At 34.7% G+C, this 27,802-nt stretch overlaps 1 protein-coding gene across 25 annotated transcripts in view; it reads left to right on the forward strand.

Moving 5' to 3' along the window:
* The window catches only part of GPHN (gephyrin), a 455,320-nt gene that overhangs the window by 51,927 nt on the left and 375,591 nt on the right, over positions 1 to 27,802 (forward strand). The gene's annotated exons all lie outside the window — the stretch shown is intronic.

Raw genomic sequence — 27,802 nt, forward strand, 5'->3', positions numbered from 1 at the left:
AATTAATATAAGACCTGGTCTTATTTCACTATAAGATTGGGTATAATATAATATAATATAATATAATATAATATAATATAATATAATATAATATAATATAATAAATGTGGTATAATATAATATATGTCTGGTCTTATATTAACTTTTGCTCCAAAAGACCCATTAGAGTGGATTGTGTTTGGGGAAACACAGTATCACAGTGTGTGTGTGTGTGTGTGTGTGTGTGTGTGTGTGTGTGTATGTGTGTGTGAGAGAGAGAGTGTGTGTGTGTGAGAGTGTGTGTGTGTGTGTGTGTTTGTCTTGTTTTAGTACTTTTGGTGTCAGGGTAATACTGGCCTCACAGAATGAGTTTGGAAGCTTTCCCTCCTCTTCAATTTTTTTGGATGAGTTTGAGAAGGATAGGTTTTAATTTTTTTTTTTGAATGCTTGGTAGAATTCACCTGTGAACCTGTGGGGAGCCCTGGAGGCAAACCACACCAGGACTGTCTTGGCAGGCTGGCTGAAAGACCAGGCTGTGGGGAGACCCATGGGTTAACTGAACTGGGGCCTGGGTATGTAGTTAGAGTGGGCGGAGGCAGTAGGGCGACCTGGGGACAAGCGGTGAATCTAGTGTGTGCCTAGGGCCTGGGCGCACTGGGATGGCATTGGCTGGCTGGCTAGAGCTCCCAGATGATATTCATGCACATGTGAGCAAGGTGGAGGGAGGACAACACATGGCGTTCTCAGGTGCCTCCAGCACCAGACAGAGATCCTACAGCTCCCCTCCCATTTGGCAGATGCTCTAGGGTTAGTAAATGCATTTCCTTCCGATATAGTTTAGGTGCCCTTTAAACCACTGTTTCTTTGCTGTGCCCAGGGGAGGTGAGTCTGCTCACAGGTCCTTTAGTAATTCCTTTCTACTGCAGGTAGGTGAGTTGGGGTGGGGTTCCCATGAAACCACCGTGTCTCCATGTGTCTCCAGACCCTTTCCATGTGGTCTGCCTCTCATTTGTTGTACAGAAGCCGTGCAGTCAGCCCTCAGTTCTTCTTCAAAAGAAATTGGTCTGTCTTGGTATAAATTTGGTGTGTTCATGGGTGGAGATTAGTTCAGGGTCTTCCTATGCCACCATCTTGGACTGGAAGCCATCAAAAAGGTGCATTCTTATATTTTATTATAGCAACTGTCAATTAGGAAAAAGTGGTACAATAAGGATAACTTAGTATTTTACACAGAATTTTAATTAAGCATTAAATTTAAAATTTAATTACAGATTTTCCAAATTGTTAAACTATATTTAAAAATTTTGGCTTGTTTCTTTGCTTTATAAAAGTAGGATTGTACTACTTAATACTTTCTGGCATACTTCGGAAGTTAATGCATGTTAGCAAATAAAACCCTATCATGAGGGGTTTATAGAGAGAAAAGCAATTACTTAGAATGACAACTTAGAATATGCTCACATAAGAGAACTTAAGAAGAGGAAGAAAACTAAGAAAATAAAAGTAAAACATGAAGAGATTTGATAGAAGAAAATAAGAAAAGGGCTGTACTGGGGTTAGAGTTTATTGGGAAAGGAAGAGTAGTTAATGTGTAGAACAAAAAAAAACATGAAAAACAAGCAAATGGCATAAAAAGTATACTTGAAATATAAATTCTAAGTGTTTTTAGATCACTAGAAACCCAATTCTCAGAAGCCTGTGAAGTCTTTCATAATTAAGTCTACACAGAAGTGACTGAAATTGATTGGTTAAATAGGTAAAGATGGAATAGTTGTTAAGTTCTAGAATGTTTTACAGAGGTGAAAAGAGAAGTGAAGATGAGCTCAGTTCTGTAGGTGACTTTGGAAAATGGATAAATATTTTAATGTGTCAATAGAAGAACTAGAAAAATGGACAAATTAGGAAATAAAACCAGAAGCTTACACTTTGTTTCTTTACTTCAGTTTATTTATTCGTTTGAAATGAAAATTTCAATCTTCTTCATTCATAATCCATCAGAATTTCAACTTGTAAAACCCCTAAAGCAGTTGTTTTCAGTGCTGTGTTTAAACCATTTGTTAATTAGCAATTTTATTCCAAGTTGTATTTGAACTACTGAATTATTTTTTGACCTCGTAACTCTTTTACTCTGTGGGTTAATAGGTGAAAGATATTTGTTTTTGGGACTGATAATTTTAGGGATGCTAGAATTACCTTTTTCTGCATTAGATGTATATTTATTCTTTTGCTCAGAATGAGATGAAAATTTCTGGATACTGGGAAACAGAAACCTACGAAAAGGATTTCTCACACTCTTGATTTCCTATGCAATGGAATGCAAAGAGTGTTTTTATTTTTCTATTCCTCCACTTGAAGGTGGGAGTCCTCAATTGTCTGAAAAGTCCTTGTACTTAGAACTGGCTTTGTTATCTCAATAATTATAAGTTGGCTCATAGGAGAGTTTTGCCTCCCATATGTTTCCAGGCATCTATAGATACTAGCAAACGACTCCAGCAAAAGGAAGACATGTTTTGACCCTTCATATTGCTTTCTTTATGACTGAAATTTTGGGGTTCATTGACAACTTCTTTTTGCCTTGTTTGGAAAACTAGCGGGCAGGTTTATCATTTATGGGCACAGACATGTCAAGCATAAAGAAGCATAAGAAATCTTTAAATAGGGAATTTGGAAAAGTTATTCCTTTTCTCTTACGGAAATAATGTAATCCATCTTGTAGGAAAGGGTACAGTGACTTTTATACTTTGCCTAGGAATAAGGGTTTTCATTTGTTAGTCCCATTTGTTTCCACCAGGACAAATTGTTACATGATGGTACAAGGAGTCTTAGACCCCTTTGGGGGTTGATTAGTTTTTATAATAATGTTATGTATTTTTCTGATTCCTGTGGTATGGTAGGAAAAGCATTGCAATTGGTACCAGGAACCTAAATTTAACTTAAGGATTCAAATGCTTCAGACAAATCATGTGTCTTCTTTCAGCCTCAGTTTCTGTATCAAGAAAATTAAGATGATAAACCTACCAAAAAGGTTATGTTGAAAGTTAACTTAATAGTTTCTATGGAAAAAATGCTAAGTTATATAGCACTATACAAATATAAATTTGTATTTTAAAAAATTATAGTTAGAATTATTGAAGCTTTCAAAATCAATAAAAGTTTATTTTGATAAAAGTTCATAGGTCATAGGAAATGAATTGATATCATGTGACCAGGAATAAAATAGAAGTGTTATTTCTTAATTAATATAGAACTACAGGGCTAAAATATTTTAAAAATAGAGAATAATTTGGTCTAAATTCTCAAGATGTGAATAAGAGGATATGATCATTTATATTTTTCCATTTATTTGGTAAAAGAAAAATGATTAGGAGTGAGGAAATGTTTCTGTCAGATTTTACTGTTAATATTATATAAGTTCTAATTAAGATGAGACTTTGTCCCAAATTATGTCACCTGAGAGATACAGCACACTGAGATGAGTTGTTAATAATCTTATGACTAATGTGTTAACAGTTTTACAGTTAAAAGAGTGTGTCTTATGTTTCAAAGCATAAGGTAAAGTTTGCTTAACTATTGCAACAGTGCCGTGTTGTTACCAATATTTTATTGGGGCATAAGTATAGAGAATTATTAGTTTCTTTGAAGTTTATGCCCATTGGAAATAAGAATCAGAGGTTTCTGTTTGTTTTTGATAGAAGATAAGGAAGACAGTGATTTTGTGCTAGTTTCTGATCTGTGCCATAAGTTGTCAAAAGTTCACTGTCTTGGTCCAGATGCAAATTTAAGTTAAATGCCACAATGTGAGAATTTCCACTATAGGTAAAATAGCATACACTTAACTTTGATGTGCCATTTCTAATACTGAGTGGCACAGGCAAAGCAAGGGCTTGGATCAAACAGTATAGTCATATAATTTTTGGACTCATAAGGGCTTTAGAGATTCTCCACTCCAACCCCTTCTCTTTTCAAATTCTGATGTTAGAATAGCTGATTAACCATTTTGAGCTTTGGTTTACTTTCATATGATTTGATAACAGACTTGTTGAACCTTATGTGACTGTTAGGATTAAACCAGTTAATGTAAAAAGATAATATTGTAAAATGTTAATGTTTATTCAAAGTTATTGCTACTCTAATTTCTAAAAATCATGAAAAGCAGTAGCAAAAGATACCATCTATAAAAACACAAAACACAGGTAATCCTTGAACTGAAAATTTTGTCTCTAAACTTCTGCCTTTATGTATGAACTAATAGGTATTCACTTATGTTTTTGCATTTTTAATTTTATCTTGGTCATTTTACCATACATTTTACCATACCATACACATAAATAATTGGAGATTCAAGTTAGGTAAGGAAAAACTGTGAAAACATGAAACTAAAAGATAGTGTCAGATTCAAAAGATTCTTTCAAGACTTTCAGGAAAACAATAAAAGAGAAAAAATTAAATAAAAGCAAAAAAAAAGTTCATCTTTCTACATCCTGTTTATTTTAAAATTTTAAATTTTTTTTGTTATGCCATCAGTGTATTGATCCCAAAGTTTCTTCTTCTTGTCTTCATTAGAAGTGGTAATAATTTTTTTTTCTTCCTGCTCCTCCTCCTCCCGGTCCCCCTCCTCCAAACTCAGAAGTGGTAATAATTTTAACACCTACTGAACTCATATAATCTCAGTCATTTTAAATGTTCCTCCATTCCCCTACCTTTAATTTTTACATTACTGGGAATTCAGTTAATTCATCTTCTTGCCTTAAAGAATCTTAAACTTTAAAGCATTCTTGACATTAGAGTATCCAGTAGCCTACTTGAAAAAAATCTCTGGAGAAAGAGATACCACCATTTCACTGTAATCAATTCAAGTATTTAATAGCTCTCATTGAAGAGACATTTCCATTTAATCAAGCAGGCATACAAGAGACATAAATTCTTATCTTAGGTGTTTTCTTTATTCTGCAGCTGACTTTAGAAGATAGGTAGGCTGTTTTATGAAGGAAGAAAGATACTAAGGAATTGTATTGACTATGTCCCTGACACATAGTAGGGAGCTGGTAAGTATTTTTAAATTCTCTACTTTTTTCCCAGTCTAGGTATATGCATTCCCAGACTATCTTTACTGTTAACTTAATGTCTTTTAGCCCCACGAGGCTGAGCTCCTTGAGGGAAGGAATTTTTCTTCTTCATCTGTAAGATCTTTATTTAGGTATAGTATTGGGAGGTAATTAGTTAATTTTTGTTTGTTGATTCAGTTTCTGACCTGAAGATATTTTGAATTTTAGATGCTTAAGAGTGTTTATAGACTCCTAAATATTTTACATAATAAAGTTGAAGACATCACATTTTGGGGCAAGGTTTCTGTTGGCATCACAGTGCTGTTAACAGTTACTAAGAATCTTGGGACTTAACAGAGATTTAGCTTCTTTGGAACTTTGTAGTATAGATTTGGCTATAGATGTTGACTTTGGAAATTAAACTGAATAGGTAAAAGGGTAACCAAAAGGTGTGGCAGGCTAGGTTGTCCTTAAAACAGTATTGTTGGCACTAAGTTTTCAAGTGGAGCTAGTGCCACTCAGGTAGTTGGGGTAGATCAGGAAATTCAATATAGGTAGACATCATGAAGGGATGTAGTTATTATCTTGGAGCCAAATTTTACCATTTAGCAGTCTTGGGACATGACTTCAGAACCCTAGATAAAGAACTGGTAAAACAAACAAACAAACAAAAAAACAGAGAAGCAGGCACCAAAGCAAAACCCTGGAATCTTGAGCTTACTTGGTTAGAGAAAACTGGTAGTCCAGAGCAACATGAGCGCTTAGAGGTGGTATCTTGTCTTTAGATTTGTTTAGCAGCCCAGGGGACTTTGGATGGTGGTGCAGCTTTGGCAGCAGTGGTTCTGTGTCAGTATTTGGTCTAGAAGGGTGATTAATGGTAAGCCCTAATAGGTAAGTAGGTAAGGCTCTTTAATACTGAATTGATTTCATCTGGAATCTTCCAGCGGCCTGACTATTCTATTCAGATATGAAGCAAGAAAATGAGAGAGAGGTGTGGGATATAGCGCTCATAGTTCTAGGAGGATTGCCTTGACTCCTGTTAAAATCCCTAGGGATTTGTATGGATCTTGGACTGCGAAATATAGTACTGTAGAGTTCTCAGAAAATACTTGTTGAATGACTAAATTATAAAGATAGTCACTCAGATGTCTTAGGGTCATTAATACAACAGCCTAGTTTAAATTATGTGGATTATTTCCTTTATATGATTATTGAAATAATATACTCATCACTTCAGAACTCGAATATAAAATCTCCTGGTGAACTACCGGTTACTTTTGTTGCTGTTGTTCATTGATGTAGATCCCACTCGGTAAATAATTTAATACATTTTGTTGCTGAATATTATGTTTAGTGATTAACTTTATTTTATGCCTTTGTTAAGTATGTGTTTTCTGAGGGTCAGTATGGGTATGTTCATGTACTATGTATGCACTGTGGGAATCTATTAAAAAAAAAAGTGTAAGATGCCAATAAGAATGTTAAGTTGGGGTGACCAACTCATAGAAAGTTAGGTAACTATGCCAGTCAGTAAGTGAAGAGTGCAATGAGTGATATTAAACAAGAAAACCTTTATAACTAGCATATACATTCAAAACTGGATAATAGCAACCTAGTTAGTATTTTGAAAATATTCTCTAATATTCTCTTCTTTTTAACAAAGTACTGTTAAAAGAAATAGAAAGTACTGTTACTTCACATTTTAATTAGGGGAAAGAGAACCGATTTATTTTTTAGTATATAGCTGTTATTAGGTCATTAATATTTCCAAAAGAAAATTTATGAAATTCTAGTTAAGCTGCAGTAGGAAATAAGTAAATGTTTTGTAAATAATCACTCATCATATTTAAGATTTGATTGTTTCAGTGCATTAATTAATACAAATATTCAGGATATTGTTTATGTTTTTGGTAAAAGCACATCAGTGTTCTTGTTAAGCTTGTATGCCCTGTTTCTTGCTTTGACATTTCAAGCCTGATTATTAGATCCATTTTGATTTAACGGGAACAGTGCCATCTACTGAGTCACCAACATCAGTTATTATTTACAAGGGAAAAAGGGGGGAAATATGTTTATTCAGTTATTTTTACTTCTTATTTTATTTTAAAATCTAATTCTTACTCAGTCTAAAAAATATTTTAACGAAAGAATATGAGTAAACAAATAGGTGCTTTGATACTAAAAATTCCTTGTTTGGAAATAGCAATTGAATTTAAACTTTAAATACATTCTCTTTCTAGTACATTAAACAGATTGAATACTATCAAAAGCCTACTTGCCCTACTTAGAGAATATATCACTATTCATCCTTATCCTATGCTTTTTTACTTTTATATTTCCCATTTCACAAGCATATTTTTTCTGCTTCCTAAGTCAAAGCATTTTTAATAATGAATTGAATTCTTGTCTTTTCAACTCAGTGGGGTAATGCAGTGAATTGTGAAAATTATCTTGATATCCCCTCATTACATAAATTCATAGCATATTTATAATCACATGGTTACATTTGGCCTTGAGAAGATATAGGAAATATCTATTGTCAAGAATAATAAAGCATGTTGAAGAAAATATGTTGTGCCGTATATTGTAGCTAAATTCAAATCATATGAAATAGTATATAATATATATATATTTTTCTATGTGTCTTTTAAATTTATTAATACTGAGTGATGGCCTATGTTTAAATACTTTTGTGGATAGTTGTAAACCTCAACTGATGAAGAAGGTGTTATTCCTCAACTAACCAAACCCCATGCATCAATAATCTGTTGGTATTCTGGGGAGTCGATTATACATAACTGAAAGGAAAAGCTGTCACTATCATTGTGAAATTGAATCAAAATATGATAGATAGCACTTTTCTCTGTCCAGCATACTTGTCTCATTTCTGGTAACAGACCCACTTCCTGCCCAACGCACACCTTTGTGCTTTTGATGGAACTACCAAACAATATTGTAACCCTGGTTATTAGGCTGGAGAGTTATAACACCCAGAAGTAGCCAATCATAATGCCCCACCCCTGGCTGTAGTAATGTATCCAGGGGTGGACAGGAGTTCCAACCTGACAAAGGTGCCTACCCTTCCATCTCCCACATGATGTAGATGGATAACCTATGTTCATTTGGAGAGAATAAGATCTACTCACAGAGCAGCAGAGACAGAGAGCTGAAGAGGCAGAGAGAATCCTGATGGCATGGTTGAGTCCCAGGTTCTAGTTCCCCATGTCCCTGAAGTGGCCCTCACACTGGCTGGTTTTTGGTACACTCTGAAACATCTAGATATCTTTTTTTTAATTAAAGTTTATTGGGGTGACAATTGTTAGTAGAGTTACATAGATTTCAGGTATATAATTCTGTAATACATCTTCTATAAATCCCATTGTGTGTTCATCACCCAAAGTCAGTTCTTCCATCACTATAGATTTGATCCTAGATATCTTATAATACTCTTCCTCACCCTCCCTTTTAAAAGTTATGTCATTTGCCAACAAAATAACTAATTTTCACACATAATAATATTCCCAGTTCCTTTTTTCAGCCCATCTTATAAGGAAGCTGATTCTACGTTGGTCCTCAAATTTAAATCTTTTTCTGTGGGCTAGAAAAATGTCATCATTAAGTCAGGGGTTTAGAGACAAAATTTTCAGTTCAAGGGTTACTTTTTATTTGTCCAAAGGGTATTGATTCTAGATATGATATTATTGCTTCAGTGATTAGGGGCTGAGGAGTACAGAAGGATTGTACATAACCTTTACTGGGACAGACACTGCAGGTCCCCTGGTGAAATTTCATCATAATTCTGTCCGTAGTGAGATCTCATTAGACTTCTCCTCAGGCAAAATCCCTTTAGTTTTTTTCTTATGTTTTATTTGCTAATCAAATGGACAAGTCTCTCTCTAAAATAACCTTAGAAAGAAAGAGATTGATCAAAACGGTGAGTAGGATTTCTTAATTTCAGAAGGATGATTTGCATGTGTTATTCATTTTTCTCCTAGTATAGAGGTACAGAGATCATTTAGACCTTGATTGGCAAATCTTGTCACAATTTAATAGCATGGGTTACTTGAAGAAGGAACAATTGGGATTTCAGACTCCCTATATAGATTTACATGAGTGTGCCCCATAATTGTACATAAATAATTAAAGAAGCACTGTTGTAATTGCTTCTCTTACAAAGTGCAAAATGCATGGAACCTGTAGGTAGGGTAAGTTAGATTTTCTGTTTCTCTACTACTAGCTGTAGTGACCTTGTCTAAGGCGCTTAAATTCTCTGTTTTATTGTCCTCATCTTTAAAGGAGGAGGATATATGTGTTTTTAGATGGATTATAAATTTTGTAAAGTCCTTTCCAGCTCTAAAATTTCCGTCTGGGAGATCCAAAGAGCTGTAGGGAACTGAAATACTGCTCTTAAAGGGCTTGTGCAGAGTCACTCACCCCAGGGTCTAGGGGAAAAGCAGCAGTTTGGAAAGTGCACAGAGTACGTCTGAAGGAGATGCATTTGCTAATCTTAAAGCATCTGGTGGAGGGGCAGGGGCCTGTTGGGACTCTCTTCGCGGGCGGAGGTACTGGCAGGCACCATTTTTGCAGTCCATGTGTTCTCCCACTCCTTGGCAGATGTACTCAGTCCACTTAAGGGATCTACTTTGTTGTCAGCCTCTGGTGGCAGGGGGACTTGCGTTATTGGATCCCACAGGGGTGTAACAATCAGAGAGACAGTTTTTGGCAGGCTACCACCCGCAGGGCACTGCACAGAGACCAGACTGAGACATACCCCCATTCTTTTTGTGAAAAAGGCCTATTTACTTGTCCTGGAGCTTCAGCCTGTGGGCAGGCTTCAGATTTGCCACAAGTCTGTAGGCCATGAAAGGTGCTATTAGGGAAAGTAGGCTGGAGGGTGCTATCTTTATGCTCTCTGTTGGCCTAGCTACAGCTCACTGGTACCTCCCAGAAAGGAGCTTATACAATTGTCTGGAGCTCCAATTTTGCTACTGTCACCCATGGGACACCTCCAATTGCCTGGTCTGGAGGCCAACAGAATTTATGATTGTGGTCCCACAGAACTGTATTTGCATACTTTTTAAAAAAAATTTCATTGTCTTATATTAGTTTCAGGTGTATAAAACAACATGATTAGACATTTACACCCCTCACAAAATGATAACCACCCCTCCCCCAAAGTTTAGTATGCCTCTGACATTGCATATCGCTGTTACAATACCATTGACTGTATTTCCTATGCTGTATGTACTTTACATCCTGTGACTACATATACATATGTAATTATAGTTGACATTCAGTCTTATTCTACATCAGCTTCAGGAATACAGTGCAGTGATCAGGTATCTACACGATGAAGTGATCCCCCGAACAACTCCAGTACCCATCTGGAGCCCTACGTAATCTTTACAACATTATTGATTATATCCCTCATACTGTATTTCATATCCCTGTGACTATTTCATGACTACCAATTTGTACTTTCCAATCCCTTCACCTTCTCCCCCATCCTCCAATCCCCCTCTCATCTAGCAATCACCAGGTTTTTTTCTCTGTATCTCTGAGTCTATTTCTGTTTTCTTTGTTTATTCTGTTCTTTAGATTCCACATATAAGTGAGATCGTATGGTATTTGTCTTTCTCACTCTGACTTGTTTCACTTAGCATAAAATCCTCTAGGTTCATCTGTGTTGTTGCAAGATGTAAAATTTCATTCTTTTTTTTTAATGGCAGAGTAATACTCCCATCTATAAATGTACCACAATTTTTTATCCCCTCGTCTGTTGATGGGTGTTTTGGTTGTTTCCATGTGTTGGCTATTGTGAATAGTACTACAGTAAACATAGGGGTGCATATTTTTTTTTTTCGAATTAGTGTTTTGGATTTCTTTGAATAAATACCCAGGAGTGGAATTACTGGGTCATAAGGAAGTTCTGTTTTTAGAGGAACCTCAATACTGTTTTCCACAGTGTCTGCACCAATTTGCAATCCCACCAATAGAGCACAAGTTTTCCACATTCTCACCAGCACTTGTTATTTGTTGATTTATTGATCATAGACATTCTGACAGGAGTGAGGTGGCATCATTGTGGCATTTCATTGTGCTTTTATTTGCATTTCTCTGATGACTAGTGATGTTGAACATCTTTTCATATGTCTATTGGCCATTTGTATGTCCTTTGCCCATTTAAAAAAAATTTTTTTGAGTGTTGAGTTGTGTGAGATTTTTATAAATTTTGGATATTAACCCCTGATCAGATGAATCATTGGCAAATATCTTCCCCCATTCAGTAGGATGCCTTTAAAAGCTTCTGCATGAGGATCTGGCTTCCAATTGCCTGAAACTAGGTGCTAACTGAGATCCTTCCCTTTGGAACATGAATAGGTCTTGACACACCCTTAACAACTAGGACCTGTCAAGAATAAATCTGGCTACTTAGATGATCACAAAGATTTGAGAGGCAATCAAGAGGTAAGGCAAGGGTAAACAAAATGGTTCATCTCCTATGCAAGGCCACTCCTTCAAGACTGGAAGAGGTAGCTTTCCCCCCTAATACATAGAAACAAACACAGAAAGTCAAGCAAAACAAGGAAACAAAGGAATATGTTCTAAATAAAAGGACAAGATAAATCCTCGGGAAAAAAAAGCTCATGAAACAAAAGATAAATAATTTAGCTGATAAAGAATTCAAAGTAATGGTCACAAAAATGTTCACTGGGAGAAGGATGGGTGAACACAGTGAAAAACTTCAACAAAGAGACAGAAAATATAATCAAGTACTCCAAGCAGAAGTCACAGAACTGAATATAATAACCCCTGAAAAATACACCAGAGGTGTTCAACAGCAGGCTAGAGGAAGCATAAGAAAGAATCAGGGATCTAGAAGACAGAGTAGTGGAACTCACTCAAACAGGGCAGGACATAGAAAAAGAATTTTTACAGGTGGAGCTAGCTTAAGGGTCCTCTGGGGCAATATCAAGCAGAATGTCATTCACTTTATGGGTGTCTCAGAAGGAGAAGAGAGAAAGAAGGGGGCAGGAAACTTATTTGAAGAAATAATGAGTGTGTTTAGTTCTGTAAGAAATTGCCAAACTTCCATCCAAAGTGGCTGTAGCAGTTTGTATTCCCACAGTAAGGAAGAGAGTTCCTGTTGCTCCACATCCTTGCCAGGTTTTGGTACCATCACTAGTTTAGATTTTGGCCATTCTAATAGGTGTTTAGTGGTGTCTTTTTATCATTTTAATTTGCAGTTCCCCAATGACATGTGATGTTGAGCATCTTTTCACATGTTCATTTTTCTCCTGTATATCTTCTTTGGTGAAGTGTCCCTTAAGGTCTTTTGCCCATCTTTTAATTGGACTTTTCTTAATTTTGAGTTTTAAGAGTTCTTTATATATTTTAGATAACAATTATTTTATAAGATATGTCTTTTACAAATACTATATCCCAGTCTGTGGCTTGTCATCACAATGTCTTTTGCGGAACAGAAGTTTTTAATTTCAATGACGTCCAGCTTATTAATTTTTCTTTCATGGATCATGCTTTTGGTGTCGTATGTATACAAACAGGTTGCTTTAAATAAAGGTTGTCTTCTTTTACCCATTTTTGGGGGCCTCTAATGTTTTCTCTAATTGTGTTGTTTAATACAACCAAAAAATGATAAATAATAGAGGTGATAATGAATATCCTTATCTTGTTCTTTATTTTTTGAGAAAGTGTTTACTATTTCCCATTAAGTAAGATGCTGGTTATTGAGGTGCATGTGCACACACACGTATATATACATATATGTTGTCCAGGTTATGAAAATGTCTCTTTTTTAAAATTAAATTTATTGGGGTGACAATGGATAGTAAAATTATATAGGTTTCAAGTCTGCATTTCTATAATACGTCATCTATGTATCATATAGTGTGCCTACCACCCAGAGTCAGTTCTCCTTTCATCAGCATATATTTGATCCCCTTTACTCTCTTCTACTATCCTCTTTGCCCGCCCCTTACCCTTTGGTAACCACTAAACTGTTGCCTGTGTCTATGAGTTTTTGTTTCATTGTCTTGTTCCTTTTTTGCTTTCAGTTATACATCCCACATAGTATGAGTGAAGTCGTATGGTTCTCTACTTTTTCTGTCTGACTTATTTCGCTGAGCATAATGATCTCAAGATCCATTCATGTCGCAAATGGCAGTATTTCATCTTTTCTTATGGCAGAGTAATATTTGAAGTGTATATATACCACGTCTTCTTTATCCAATCATCTACGGAAGGGCACTTTGGTTGTTTCCATGTCTTGGCCACCGTAAATAAAGCTACAATGAACATCTGAGCCCATATATCCTTTTTTTTTCTTCTTCCCCTTTCTTCCACCTCCCCGCCCCTCCAGTTCAAGCCGCCGTTTCTCAGTCTAGTTGTAGAACACAGCTCCCTGGCCCATGCTGAGCCTTGTGCTCCCCGGGGTTGAGGCAGTTGGTCGCCACTTGTCGGTCGGCCGCTCACAGCAGGTCTCATTGGCTGCCGGCCACTCTTGCTGGCCACTGGCCACCCATGGCAGCACATGGTAGTAGCCTATGGCAGCACACAGCAGCTCACTGCCAGCCACTCATGCTGGCTGCCAGCCACTCGTGGCGTCACACAGTAGCCCGTGGCAGTACACAGCAGCCTACGGCAGCACAGTAGTACATGGCAGCTCACACCTCCGGCTGCTCACAGCAGCCCAGCTCCAGGGAGAGCTGTTGTTCACATTCTTAGCTGTAGAGGGCGCAGCTCACTGGCCCATGTGGGAATCAAACTGGCGGCCTTCAGCGGCGTTAGGACAGACGCTCCAACCACCTGAGCCACTGGGCCAGTGCACATATATCTTTACCGATAAATGTTTTCAGATATTTTTGGGTAGATATGTTTTCAGATATTTTTGGGTCATGTGTTAATTTCTATTCTTACTTTTTTGAGGACCCTCCACACTGCCTTCTATAGTGGTTGTACCAATTTACATTCTCACCAACAGTGTATGAGGGTTCCTTTTTTTCCACAGCCTCTCCAACACTTGTTATTATTTGTCTTGTTGATGATAGCCATTCTAACAGATGTGAGGTGATATCTCATTGTGGTTTTGATTTGCATTTCCTTAAATAGCTAGTGAAGTTGAGCATTTTTTCATCTATCTGTTGACCATTTCTATGTCTTCTTGGGGGAGGTGTCTGTTAAGTACTTTACCCATTTTTTAATTGGAGTGTTTGTTTTTTGTTGTTGAGTTGTACGAATTCTTTATATATTTTGAGTATTAGCCCCTTATCAGAAGCATCGTTTGCAAATATATTCTCTCATTTGGTTGGCTTTTTGTTTTGTTGATGGTTTCTTTTGCTGTGCAGAAGCTTTTTAGTTTGATACAGTCCCATTCATTTATTTTAGCTTTTACTTCCCTTGCCTTTGAAGTCAAATTCATAAAATCCTCTTTGAACCCAAGATCCGTAAGTTTAGTGCCTATGTTTTCTTCTATGCAGTTTATTGTTTCAGGTCTTATGTTCAGGTTTTTGATCCATTTTGAGTTAATTTTGGTACACAGTGACAGATTGCAGTCTAGTTTCATTCTTCTGTACATGGCTTTCCAATTTTCCCAGCACAAAAATGTCTCTTAATTTCTATTTTAAACTTAAAAAAAAAAAAACCAAACAAACATGAACGGTGTTGAATTTTGTCACTTGAGTTTTTAGCAGTTATGAAGATGAATATATAATTTTTCCTCTTGGCTCTGTTGATATGATGAATTTAATAATGGATTTTTTTTAGTTTAAAATACCCTTGAATTTTCTGGAGTATACCCCACTTTTTCATTTGTTTTTCTTTTCTTTTTTTTTTTTTTTAGTGTTTGGATTCTTTTTTTTGGATAGTATCTAAAATTTTTACATTGTTATCCGTAAGTTTGATTGATAGTTTTCTTTTTTGTGCAGTTTTCATCAAGTTTTGAAGTCATCATCATCCCCATTTTGTAAAAATAATTTGGAAATTTTTTTCTTTTTCTGTTTAGTTCTTATTTTTATTTTATTTAGGCAATAATTCAACAGAGGTTTGGGTATCTACTATGTGTTAAATAACAAAGTAGTAATGATAATTAAAAGTTACTGAGCTCTTACTGTGTATTTGGCCATATTCTAAATACAGTTGATTTTCATTACTTGTAGTAGTATTGTACTATAAAGATGCCACATGTACTGAATTAGTAGGTACTGAACCATTGCTTCTAGTGGCATTAACAAGGGAAGGTTCTTGAGAGCCTCTGGTCAGAACATTTTGGTGAGTGATTGTATAGAACCATATTTTATGTGTGTTTCTATTTAATGACACCTTATTTAGCATATAGTTGGTTTATTAACATTAAATTCATGTCCAGCAGCACTATAACTCATGCCTGAACAAAGCTTATCTAACACACACTTTCTCCTTAAAGCATATTACCTTCTTGAACTCTGGATACTAAACAGCACATCAGCACTACGCTGGGGGGCCATTCTAAATAGCAAAATAAACAAAAAGCACAAAAATGCTAAAAACATGGCACTATAAGTAGACTGTGAAAAAGAATACTTGTTTACAGTAGAGGAGCTGACGTAGGCAGAGCATTACCTTGTTCAGCCTCAGCTGAAATCATGTGAATCGGTACTTAAGTTTTACTTCTCTGACATGTTTGCAAAAGTGCTCTGAGTATTGATGTTGGGGTTACAAATAACTGTTAGTGAATAGGTGAATTTGCAAATACTGAGTCTGTGAATAATAAGGAGCGACTATACTTATATGTATTTCATTATGTATGCATTCATTCATTTATTCCAGCAATCCTGTGAGGTGGATACTGTTATTGTAGATGATGTAATCTGCAAAAAAGAGGTTAAGTAGCTTGCTCAGTGTTACACAGTCTGTGAGTGATGGACTTACTGTGTTTCCCCGAAAATAAGACCTAGTCGGACAATCAGCTCTAATGCATCTTTTGGAGCAAAAATTAATATAAGACCTGGTCTTATTTTACTATAATATAAGACCGGGTCTTTATAATGTAATGTAATGTAATGTAATGTAATGTAATGTAATGTAATGTAACATAATATAATATAGTATAGTATAATATAATATAATATAATATAACATAACATAATATAATACCTGGTCTTATATTAATTTTTGCTCCAAAAGACGCATTAGAGTTGATTGTCCAGCTAGGTCTTATTTTCGGGGAAATAGGGTAGGACATTACTAAAACAATATTAAGGCATGGTATCTGCCCTTAGGGGTCCTATGTGTCTAAAAGAGTTAATAAGGTATATTACTAAAAATAACTGAATTCAAAGTAATTTTTGTTAAGTAGCATAAGGGTAATACCAATAAAAATATAATAGAAATTCAGAGGAAAGTATTTCAGGTCTTCATGTAGGTGATGGTATCTAAACTAAACCTTGAAAAATCAATAAAATTGCATTAAGTGTGCTTTTGAGGATGGAAGAGATCAACTAATTCAGAATGTGCTCATTTTTTACATAATAGTTCTAGCCTTGTTAGAATGGGGAAATGGTTAGTGAAGGGTCAGCCTTTTTGGTTTTCAGTGTTCAGGATTCATATTGTCATTCTCTGACCATTTTTTAATTACTGTCTCTATAATTTTTTTCTGCGCTTGTAACATCAGGAAATAAAGCAGTAGCACCCTTAACTGGAAGAGGAACATTGCAGTCTTTTAACATAAATGAATTAGTGGTGGTGGTCGTGGAGCTATAATAAAGAAATGTATTGGATAAGATCCCCTTAACACCAATATAAATTCTTTTTGTTTTAACAGCATTTCTGTAAAGCAACAAAGCATAGAAACGTATTCACTGCTATTTGGAATATTTTGTGACGAATGTGGAATCCTTGCTTTATGCTTTTATAGTAGTTCCATAACAAGGTTATTTTTAAAACAACATACAAAACTGAAATTTCAACATTAATTGGATTGACACTTCTAGGTGTAAATGAACACTTCCAGTTGTAAATCTTGAGGAAGTTGGCATGAGATTTCAACATATTCTGTTTTCAGTAGGTTAGTAACACAGTATTATATTGTGCTAAGGAGAAAAATCTCAGTGCTTAAACATCTTCAAACCCATATAGCTCGATATTTATTCTTTTGAAAATCTTAGCCCTCAATTACCAACCCAAATACCTGTGTCCTTGGCTCTCTGATCTCCCAAGCAGTTCCCTGTTAGAGCATTATTATCTTAGAAGGACATTGTAGTGCTTCCATACTATTCTTTACATTACTGTTAAAGTTTCTGAAGTTTAGCTCTGATTCTGCATTCCCAAGCCTGAATGTGCCTAATGATTCCCTATTACCCAGTGGTTTTCTTTGGGCTACCTAACATGTCAGGGTTTTTTTTGTTTTGTTTTGTTTTGTTTTGTTTTTGGTGACTTCACCTTCCATCTACTTTTTCAGGTTTATCTCCCATTATTCTTTTTTCATGACCTTATACTTCAGCCAAACTGTTCACTAAATAGCCCAATATCAATAATACTTTTATGATTTTTTACACTGTTTTGTTTTCTTTTTATGAATTGGCCTTTCCTTGCCTTTGCATATCGAAAATCTACCAAATGTACCCCGTTCTAATGACTTTTCCATGAAGGCCTTTAAACCACAGTATCACTTTAACTTTTTCTAACTTTTCCTCTCCTGTGGTTCCTTTACATACTTGCTGCTCCTCTTATTATTTTTTTTAGCTTTTCATTTTTGAAAATTTAAGAAATATACAAAGTAAATAGTATGATAAACCCCAATGTGCCCACCACCCAGATATAGCAGTAATCATTGACATTCTTGTTTCTTTTGTATCTCCCCCAATTTTCCACCTTCCACGCAATTATTTGAGATAAAATTTACATATATTAAAATTCTCAAATGTTATCGGCACAATGTTGACAATTAAGTGACACATGAAACTCTTTCCCCTTTCATAATATAGAATGTTTCCATATCTCCAGAAAATTTCTCATGCCCCTTTCTAGTTGGTCCTCCCGCCCTGAGTCAAGCATTGTTTAATTTTTTTCACCTTGTATTTGTTATTCTTTCCATGTAAATGGAATTATACTCTTTGTATAAAGCTTCTTTCTCTCAGCATAATGTTTCTGATATTTATCCCTTGTAATTGTTTGTTATTCCATTTTATTGTTGACTGAGTATTGTTTTTTGTATGACTGTTCCACAGTTTATTTATCCATTCAGTTAATGGACATTTGGGATATTCTCAATTTTTGGCTATTGTGAGTACAACTGCTATGGATATTTGTGTATGTCTTTTTGTGGATACAGTTGATTCTCATTATTTGCAGTAGTTATGTTCTATAAAGTCACTATGAACATTGAATTAGTTAATACTCAACCATTTATTCTAGGTTAAATACAGGATTAGGTTCCTATATGCCTCTGGTCACAATATTTTTGTCATCTGATCAATACATGAGCTTTTATGTATGTTTTCATTTAAAGATACCTTATTTAATGCATACTGTTGATTCATTAACACTGAATTCATGTCCAACAGCACTATAACTCATGACTGAATGAAGCTTAACCAACACTCGTATTTTCTCCTTAAACCACATCATAGGCTTTTTGCTCTTAGAAATACTAGATAGCACTTTGGCTCTATGCTTTGAACAGTGATGTCACCGACAAAAAGCACAGTAACATGAAAACATGGCACTAAGGACACCACAGAAACAACACTCATTTACAGTATGAAATTTAAACAAGGCAGAGTGTTCAACTTCAGGTGAGAATGTGCATGTTAGGCAACTCAAATCTTTCTCCTTTCTGCTCATGTCCACAAATTATTGTGAAAGCACTGTGAATATTGCTTATTAGGTTACAAATGAATTTTAGCGAGCAGGTGAATTCACAAAGATGAATTCTTTGAGTAATGAAGATGTACATACATTTTCATTGATCTTGGGTAAATACCGTATTTGCCGGCGTATAATAAGACGACTGGGCGTATAAGACGACCCCCTAACATTTCCACTCAAAATACAGAGTTTGTTATATACTCGCCGTATAAGACTACCCCCTCTTCCGCACACCTTCCACACACCAAATAACTTTCAGTTTAAAATTTGCATCATACTTCTTTCTTTTGGCTGGTGCCATGATAGGGATGATAGGGGTTTGACTGGTCAACATTTTCTATGCTGTACTTACTGTACAATGGTGCAGTATTGTGGTTGGCTGTTGGCTGTATACAAAGCCTGATTTGATTGGTCGCTGCTCCCTGTTTGCCCGCCCTGTCACTATAGCAGTCTGGTCCACCCTTGCATCAGCATCTCCCTGGGACCTCACTAGTGCGCAAGTGCGAGCTCTTCAACATTCTAACAGGCACCATGATAGCGCAAAATCGCGAATCTTCAATGCATATGTAAAGAAATATACGGTAACCCGAATTTACCACACTCGCAAAATCGCACACAGCCGACCATACACCCAGTATGGTATCGCGATTCGCGATTTTGTGCTATCATACTGCGTGTATGCTCGGCTGTGTGCGATTTTGCGAGTGTGGTAAAATCGCATAACAGCAAAATCGCATAACAGCTGAGCATACACCCAGCAGCGCTGCTGATGCCTGAACGGTATGTGGAATGAAGTGGGCGGGCATCGGGAGGCCACTATGGCACGGGGCAAGCACTATGGGCAGTCTATCTGAAGTGTACCTGGCGTATAAGACGACCCCCCCACTTGGAGGCATATTTTTCGGGGCCAAAAAATCGTCTTATACGCCGGCAAATACGGTATTTATAAGTAGCATTACTGGGTCAAATAGTGTCTTTAACTTTATATGATACTGCCCAACCTTTTTCCAAAGTCGTTTTCTCATTTTTAGTTCCCATCAGCAATGCATAAAAGTTCCAGTTGTTTTGTGTACTTATTAATATTTGGTGTTTCCGGTCCTTAATTTTAACCATTGTAGTGCTCAATTGATATTTACTTGGTGTAGTTATTAGTTCATGTTTTATCTTTCCTTCATTTCTAAACTGGAAACTTTTTGTTGACAGCATATAATTCACCTTTGTATTGATAAACTAATATTTCTAGGAAGTACTATTGAGCCTTATTGTTAAATGCACAAACTTTGGAGCCAGATTACCTACCTAGATTCAAAGCTCAATTCTTCCACTTAAAAGTTTTGAGACCTTGGACAATAAAAATAACATAGTAGTAAATGAAATTTTTGTAATTAATTAGTTGGGTCTCCCAATAAACAGTTAAGTTTAGAAATCAAGTTTCTTTGAGATTAAGTAATTTGTCCCAGATCAAATGACTAGGAAGTAGTAGAACACGATTTCAAACCAAGGCTTAATTGACTCCTGTACTCTTAACCACTATACAAAATAGTACTGCCACCTGAATCCCACTTTAAAACCTACTGTATATTATTAAATTTCTGTTTATTATCCTCAGTTGAGATGTAAATGAATGAAGGTACATCTTTAAATAGTGAGCTTTTCAATCCATGAATTTCATATATCCGTCCATTTACATAGGTATTTTAATTATTCTGAATAAAAGTGTGTAATTTTTGATGTGGACATTTTGCCTACCTTTCATTAGACATATTACTGGTTATGTGGTATCTTTTGATGCCTTTGTAAGTGGCATCATATAAAAGTCTTCATTTCTAATTGCTTGTTGCAGTTAATTTTTTATATTGACTTCATGTCCTTCAACCATGCTAAACTACTTATTAATTCTAGTAGTTTATTTGTGCATTCTTTGCTTTTTCTTGCCTTATTTTACTGCCTGACACCAACAGTTCGTTTTTGAGTAGAAGTGGTAACAGTGGATATTTGTGTCTCATTCCCAATTTGGAAGGGAAAATTTTTAACGTTTCATCATTAAGTGTAATGCTCAAGTAGGTAAAGGAAGGCAGGCGCTGCCTCTTTACTGCCAGGTTGGGATAGAAGTTAAGTTCTCCATTTGGCCTCCTTGATACTTGAAGTGAGGCCTACATGGTACTGCAGGGTGGGCATGGGTCTGGGTTCCCCACTCAGTCTTCACTGATCCCTCGTTGCTTAGGATTTGAAGGATAACCTGAATGGGAATGGATGGAGATATTTGGGAGTTTTCCCAATAACTTGAGTTTTGATATGGGCTTTGGACAGAGATATTAAGGAATAGAGAAGAGCATAGATCAATTAGCACCTTCTGTGAAAAGTCATGAGCATATGTCATACTAATGCACATACCAGGAATTACATCAACTAGCTCTCTATAGGACATGGTAATCTTACTGTGTTCCTATAAACCAGTGAACTGTTTACAGGAACACAGTAAGATTACCATGCCTTTTAAAGTTTACTGTGTTCAGTAAACTTTTTCCATAAAGAGCCAGAAAGTAAATATAGTCTATGTTTTGCAGGCCAAGAGGCCAAAAATAGATATATACTACAACAACTACCCCCCACCCCAATTTTCCACAATTTTTTAAATTTATAAACTCTAAATGTAATAGTAATATTTGAGTACAATATTTGTAATACATGTTTACCAATTTAAAGAATGGAATTAGGGGTAATTGGAGTTTATAGTTACTATTTCCTGTCATGAAAATCAATTATCTTTGCAAATGTCTTTTCACGCAGATAGTTATTGGAAAAATACTGGTATCAGCCCATGAAGATATGATTTTAATTGAGCACATTAATTATTTGGAATGTGTTTTTAGAATTCTATTAGGTTTTCTTGCCTTTTAGCATGTCATTACATTGCAGAATAATCACTTCCAATTGAAGATAAGGTGGAAGCTCTTAAATTGCAGAGTTAAATGAATTTTAAAATATGAAAATTTTCTTTGCACTTCCATCAGATCCAAAATTGCTGCTGGAACTGTAGCTTAAACTCAGAAAATTATCTGTTGCAGATTTATCAGGAAAGGAGATTTTGCTTCTTGTTTTAACTTTTGTCAGAAGGAGAATAAGTTATCTTTTGACAGCACACAAAGTACATAAAAGCTAGACATTACTTAAAATTAAAACAACATTGGTAGTTGTGAAATGTCTATCAGTGTAAATTTTGAATGTAAGCATTGTTTTGGCTTATAATTTTAGGTTGAATACATTAAGAAAACTACTAAATTTTCATCATGACAGTTTACCTTTTATTGTTCATGTACCTCATTCAGTTGATCAGTAATAATTCTTTGTACTTTTTTTTCAACATCCTTTTTAGAAGAATTCAGGGAATTTTTCTCCCAACAGGTAGAAAATAGTAGGACTTAGGCAGGAAAAAAATAAAGTAATATGTGAAGTAACAGAAAAATGTTATCTTAAAGTTAACCTACTTAAAATGGGAACTGAAATTTGGTGTAAAAAATGGATAAGAATGCTAAAACTCATATGGAGTTGCAAAGAATGCTGAGTAGCCAAAAAATATCTTGAAAAACAATAACAAAGTTGGGGAATTCACAGTTTCCAATATAAAACATCCTACAAAGCTACAGTAATTCAAACAGTGAGCTATTCGCATAAGGATAGACATGTAGACCAATGAAATATAGTTGAGTCAGAAATAGCCCATGTATCTATGGTTAGTTGATTTTTCAAAAGAGTGCCAAGACCATTCATTCAATGGGGAAAAGAATAGCTTCTTCAACAAATGATGCTAGAACAACTAGATAGCCACATCTAAAAGAATTAAGTTAGACTCACCCTCACACCATGTACAAACGTTAACTCAAAATGGATAAAAGACCTAAATATAAGAGTTAAAATTATAAAATTGCTACAAGAAAACATAGGGGAAATTCCTTATGACCTTGGATTTGGCAGTGGCTTCTTAAATATGACATCAAAGATAAAATCGATAACTAGAACTTCACCAAAATGAAAAACTTTTGCACATTAAAGGACACTATCAAGAGGGAACATAAAGATAACCCACAGAATGGGAGAAAATATTTACAAATCATAAGTCTGATAAGGTTCTAGTATCCAGAGTATATAAAGATGTCTTAAAACTCAACAACAGAAAAGGAAACAGCTCAGTTTAAAAGTGTGCAAAGGACTTGAGTAGACATTTTGCCGAAGAAGATACACAAATGGCCAGGAAGCCAGGATGCTCAACGTCATTTGTCATGAAGGAAATGTAATTAAACCCACAATTAGACAATACTTTTACACCCCACTATTATGACTAAATTTAAAAAGACAGACAGTAAAATCAGTAGATGTGGGCAAATGCAACCCCTGTGCATTGCTGATGGAATGTAAAATATTGCAACTGCTTTGGCAATTCCTCAAAAAGTTAAACATGGAATTACCATATAATCCAGAAATTCCTTTTCTGGGTATATACTCCAAATAATTGAACACAGGAACTCAAATACACTCATCCTCATTCAACATTACTCACAATAGCCAAAAGGTAAAAACAGCCTAAATGGCCATCAAAGGATCAATGGATAAACTGCACATACATACATTCAAATGTTACTATTCAGCCATAAAGAGGAATGAAGTACTGATGATATGTGTTACAACATGAATGAACCTTGACAATATTATGCTAAATGAAAGAATCCAGACACAAAAAGTCACATATTATATGCTTCTATTTGTATGGCATACACATATCCAGAACAGTAAAATTCGTACAGAAAGCAGATTGGTGGTTTCCAAGGGTTGTTTGGTGGGGAGGGAAGAACGGGGACTTGCTGCTTAATGGGTACAGGATTTCTCGGGGGATGATGAAAATGTTTTTGAAATAGATAGAGGTGATGGTTGCACAACACTGACTGTACTAAATGTCACTGAATTGTGCACTTCAAATGCTTAATTTTGTAATGTGAATTTCACCTAAATAACAGAAAAGATTTATCTTGAAAAATGAAGCCAAGAATTATGGAGTCAGTTTACTTTTTCTTGTATCTGGTATTATTTAAGCTACGTGATATATTTTCAGAATAGAATAAAACAAATCAAGTGCTGAAATTTTTTTTGCAATATTTTAAAATTACAGCATGCTGACATTTTTCACTAAACATTTAACTTTCACCCTGTGATTGTAGAGAGGGACTTTTTGGAAATATATGTAATGTTCCCAAGAACCAGCTCTTAACTTTTTAATATTCAAATGTTTGTCTTTTGAAACACATATCAGTATCCTTTTCTTTGTAAACTGTCATCTAATTTGTTCAGTGAAACTTTGAGTGAATTAATTGGAATCTCTCTATAGTATAAAGTTAATTTAATTTTAATTATCAATTATTTTCATAGGGCCATTCCTTTAGATTTTTATTTCACTGGATATTTGGAAACTGCAGAATGAATGAGTTTTGAATTAAAACTCTTTTCACTGTTTTCTTAGCAATTTTCAAATGGTGCTTTTTCATGTTCTTAAACATGAGACAGTACAATCAATTTTATGACTACTAAATTCCTGTGATGCTGTATTTTAAACATGAATTTTTGAGGATAGAAATTCTCTTGTTACAGACACATCCTTTTTGACCAGAGCAAGGTAGAATATAAATGTCATCCTAGAAGTAAGGAAAGGATGGCTATGTCTCTTATAACGTAGTTCCTAATAATGAGCTGGAACAATCTATAATAATAGGACTTAGAAAATACGTTATAAAGATTTTTATAAAAGATAATATTGATTATACATAATACTATATTATACTTGTTACAAGTTAGAAAATGAACGTGGAGTGCTTAGCACATAACGAATGTCAATGATTACCTGATTATGGACCAGAAAGATTAATATATATAGAAAAGGTACTTATGATTAGTGAAGAACCCTACTAAGGATCCATTTTACAAATATTTCTAAATATATACTGAGTTTGAATTCTGACTCTTCCTGACCATAGGCAAATCTATAAAATAATGGAGAGTAGAACTAATACCATTTTGAGGTGTGTATGTATGTATATATGTGTATGCTTCAGCTTCTGTAAAAATTTCTTTGGAAAAATTTCTTCAGATATAATTTTTGAAGCAATCTAATATATAAAACAAAAATAGAGCTCTTTAGCTGAAAGGAACGTCATTGATCTGAGATACCGCCATGAAACCCTGAGATACGAAGTACTAACCATTTAAGATCGTTAACCATTAACGATCCTTAATATTCCACTCAGTTTTTAAAAGCTGTTGATTTTTTGATACTTTGATCGACATTTATTATCTCATAATTAATTTTAATTGTCTAACTTTTATTTGTTTGAAAGTTATGGAAAGTTTCCCACATATTCTCATGAGAATCCAGAATATATGAGAACTCAATGAGAACTATGGTCGTTATGGCATAGTGGTTAAGAGAGCAGACTCCGAAGTTATAGGGTCTGCATTTTCCCAGTAATGCTATTTGTTAGTTATATAATTTAATTTGTTAGTCATACAAAATCTCCCCTTGCTTCAGTTTCCTAATCTGTAAAATGGGTTTACAAATAATAGAGATAATTGTAAAAATTAAGGAAGATAATGAATATGAAATGCTTAGCACATAATGTCAATTATTATCTGGATTATAAATCTGAAAGATGAATATTTACAGGGAAAAATGCATATGATTAGATAGATTGGAACTCTACTAAAAAGTCCATTTTACAAAATTTCTCATTAATTTTCCTTCATTCTCCTCCAAGTTGATTATTTTATCAGTATAAACCGCATTGATGTGCAAGTTTATAATTTTCATGTTTCTATTGTAATTTCTTATTTTATCTGACTTTGGTAATCACCTGTTGAAGAATTTGTATTCAGTGGAACAGAGAGCATAGTAATTCCTTTAAATAGTGATATGCAGGAGTAAAAAAGAACAATAACAAAAAATGTCCAAAACTGGTTTTATTGGTGTGATTTACATATAAAAAATGTTCAGTAGCTAATTAAAATGTACCATATCTTACCTATAATTCAAAAACAAAATTTGTTGCATTGGTGAAAAAAACTTAACTAAAGTAACGTATGTTATTACACAGCCAAAGTTTCAGAATTTTTGTTAAGAAACTATTCCTTTAGATTTCTCACTCAGTTTTGAACTTAAAATTTGGATGGGACATGAATTTTGGAAAAATGCCTTCTTTATAAAGCAAAACTCACTTCTCAGATAGCTGATGAGCAAGCCTTTCAAGGAGCAAAGGTTTATTCCATTTTAATTAAGTCTTCAAAACTTTCAGGCTCTTGAAGTTTAAAATTAAGCTCTCTTATTTGCCAAATTGGGCAAGAAACTTTATGAGAACAAATTTTATGATACAATATATTATACTTTCAATTATAGTTGAGCTCAGCTGGGAACCAACTTTTCTTAAAGTGTGCCAACATTTTCTTTACTTTTTCCTTTGTCCCTACTCAGAAAATGCTTTAATAAAAAGCATTTGTGTGAAAATTATGAAAAGCAGAAAATTTGTCTCAAATCCATAGGCTGAGATCAATGTCTGTTAAATATGGAATAAAAATTATATGTTAATCAAAATCAATCCACTCATTGCAAAAAAAAGTGGGGATATCTTTTTGGAATTCATAAAAAGAATCTAAACTTTTTTCAACTTCAGATGTTTATTTATTTATTAGTTTCAGGTGCACAAGACAAAGTAATACTTAGATGTTTATCATTTATATCCCTCACTTCAGATGTTTTTAATTCATCATTGTTTGTGTGTATTATCAAAGGCATATCCCGATGTGGGGGGGCTTAAAGCTTATAATTTTGAGGGACTCTGTAAGAAAAGTTAGTATCAAATCCAAATAAAAATTAGGTAATGGATCTTTGAAAGAAACAAGGCAAGTGTTATAGTCTCCTATTTCTTATGTAGATAATAAATGGCTAAGATATGTATATATGTTTATATACATATATTTAAGATTTTCTTGTTATCTTTGATTTTCAGCCATTTCACTGCTGGAAGTGATTTTATTTCACTTTTTCCTTTGGTGAATTGGCTGTACTTCCTGAGTCAGTGTGTTAATGTGTCAGTTTTGGAATATACTTAGCTGTTTGTTGTTGTTTTTTTCTGAAAATATTGCTTCTTTCCCATTCTCTCTCTCCTCTTCTCAGTTGCAGTTACATTGGGCTGTTTTATTCCAACATATTTTTTTTTAATTAAAGTTTATTGGGGTCACAATTGGTAGTAAAGTTACATAGATTTCAGGTGTACGATTCTGTAATACATCATTTATATATCACGTTGTGTGGTCACCACCCAGAGTCATCACCATATATTTGATCCCTTTACCCTTATCTACCACCTCTCTCCCCCATACCCTCTGGTAACCACTGGTTCCCACATCTATTAAGCTCAGTTCTTTTCATTTATTTTTTTTCTCTCCTTGCATTAGTTGGTATTTTCTGCTGATGTCTTCAAGTTTACTAATCCTGTGTTTTGCTCTGTTGAGTCAGCTATATAACTCACCCACTGAGTTCTCAATTTCAAATATTATATTTTTCAGTTCTAAAATGACTATTTGATTCTTTATCATAGATTTAAATTCTGTTGAAATTTGTTTGTTTTTATCTACTGTAAACGTTTTTCTACATCTTTAATTTATGTTAAATAGTTTTCTTAAAGTCTTCGTCTTCTAAATCTGTGTCATCTATGGGTCTAGTTAAAGATGTATTTTTCTTTTGGTTATTGGTCACATTTCGTGTCCCTTGCCATGCTTTGTAATTGTTATTGTATACCAAATACTGTTTATTATAAGATCACAGGTTGCTGTAAATGTTATTTTCTCTCCTATATTAGAAAGAAATGATGAAGTGC

The sequence above is a fragment of the Rhinolophus hipposideros genome (assembly GCF_964194185.1).
Source record: "Rhinolophus hipposideros genome assembly, chromosome: 5".
NCBI lineage: Eukaryota > Metazoa > Chordata > Mammalia > Chiroptera > Rhinolophidae > Rhinolophus > Rhinolophus hipposideros.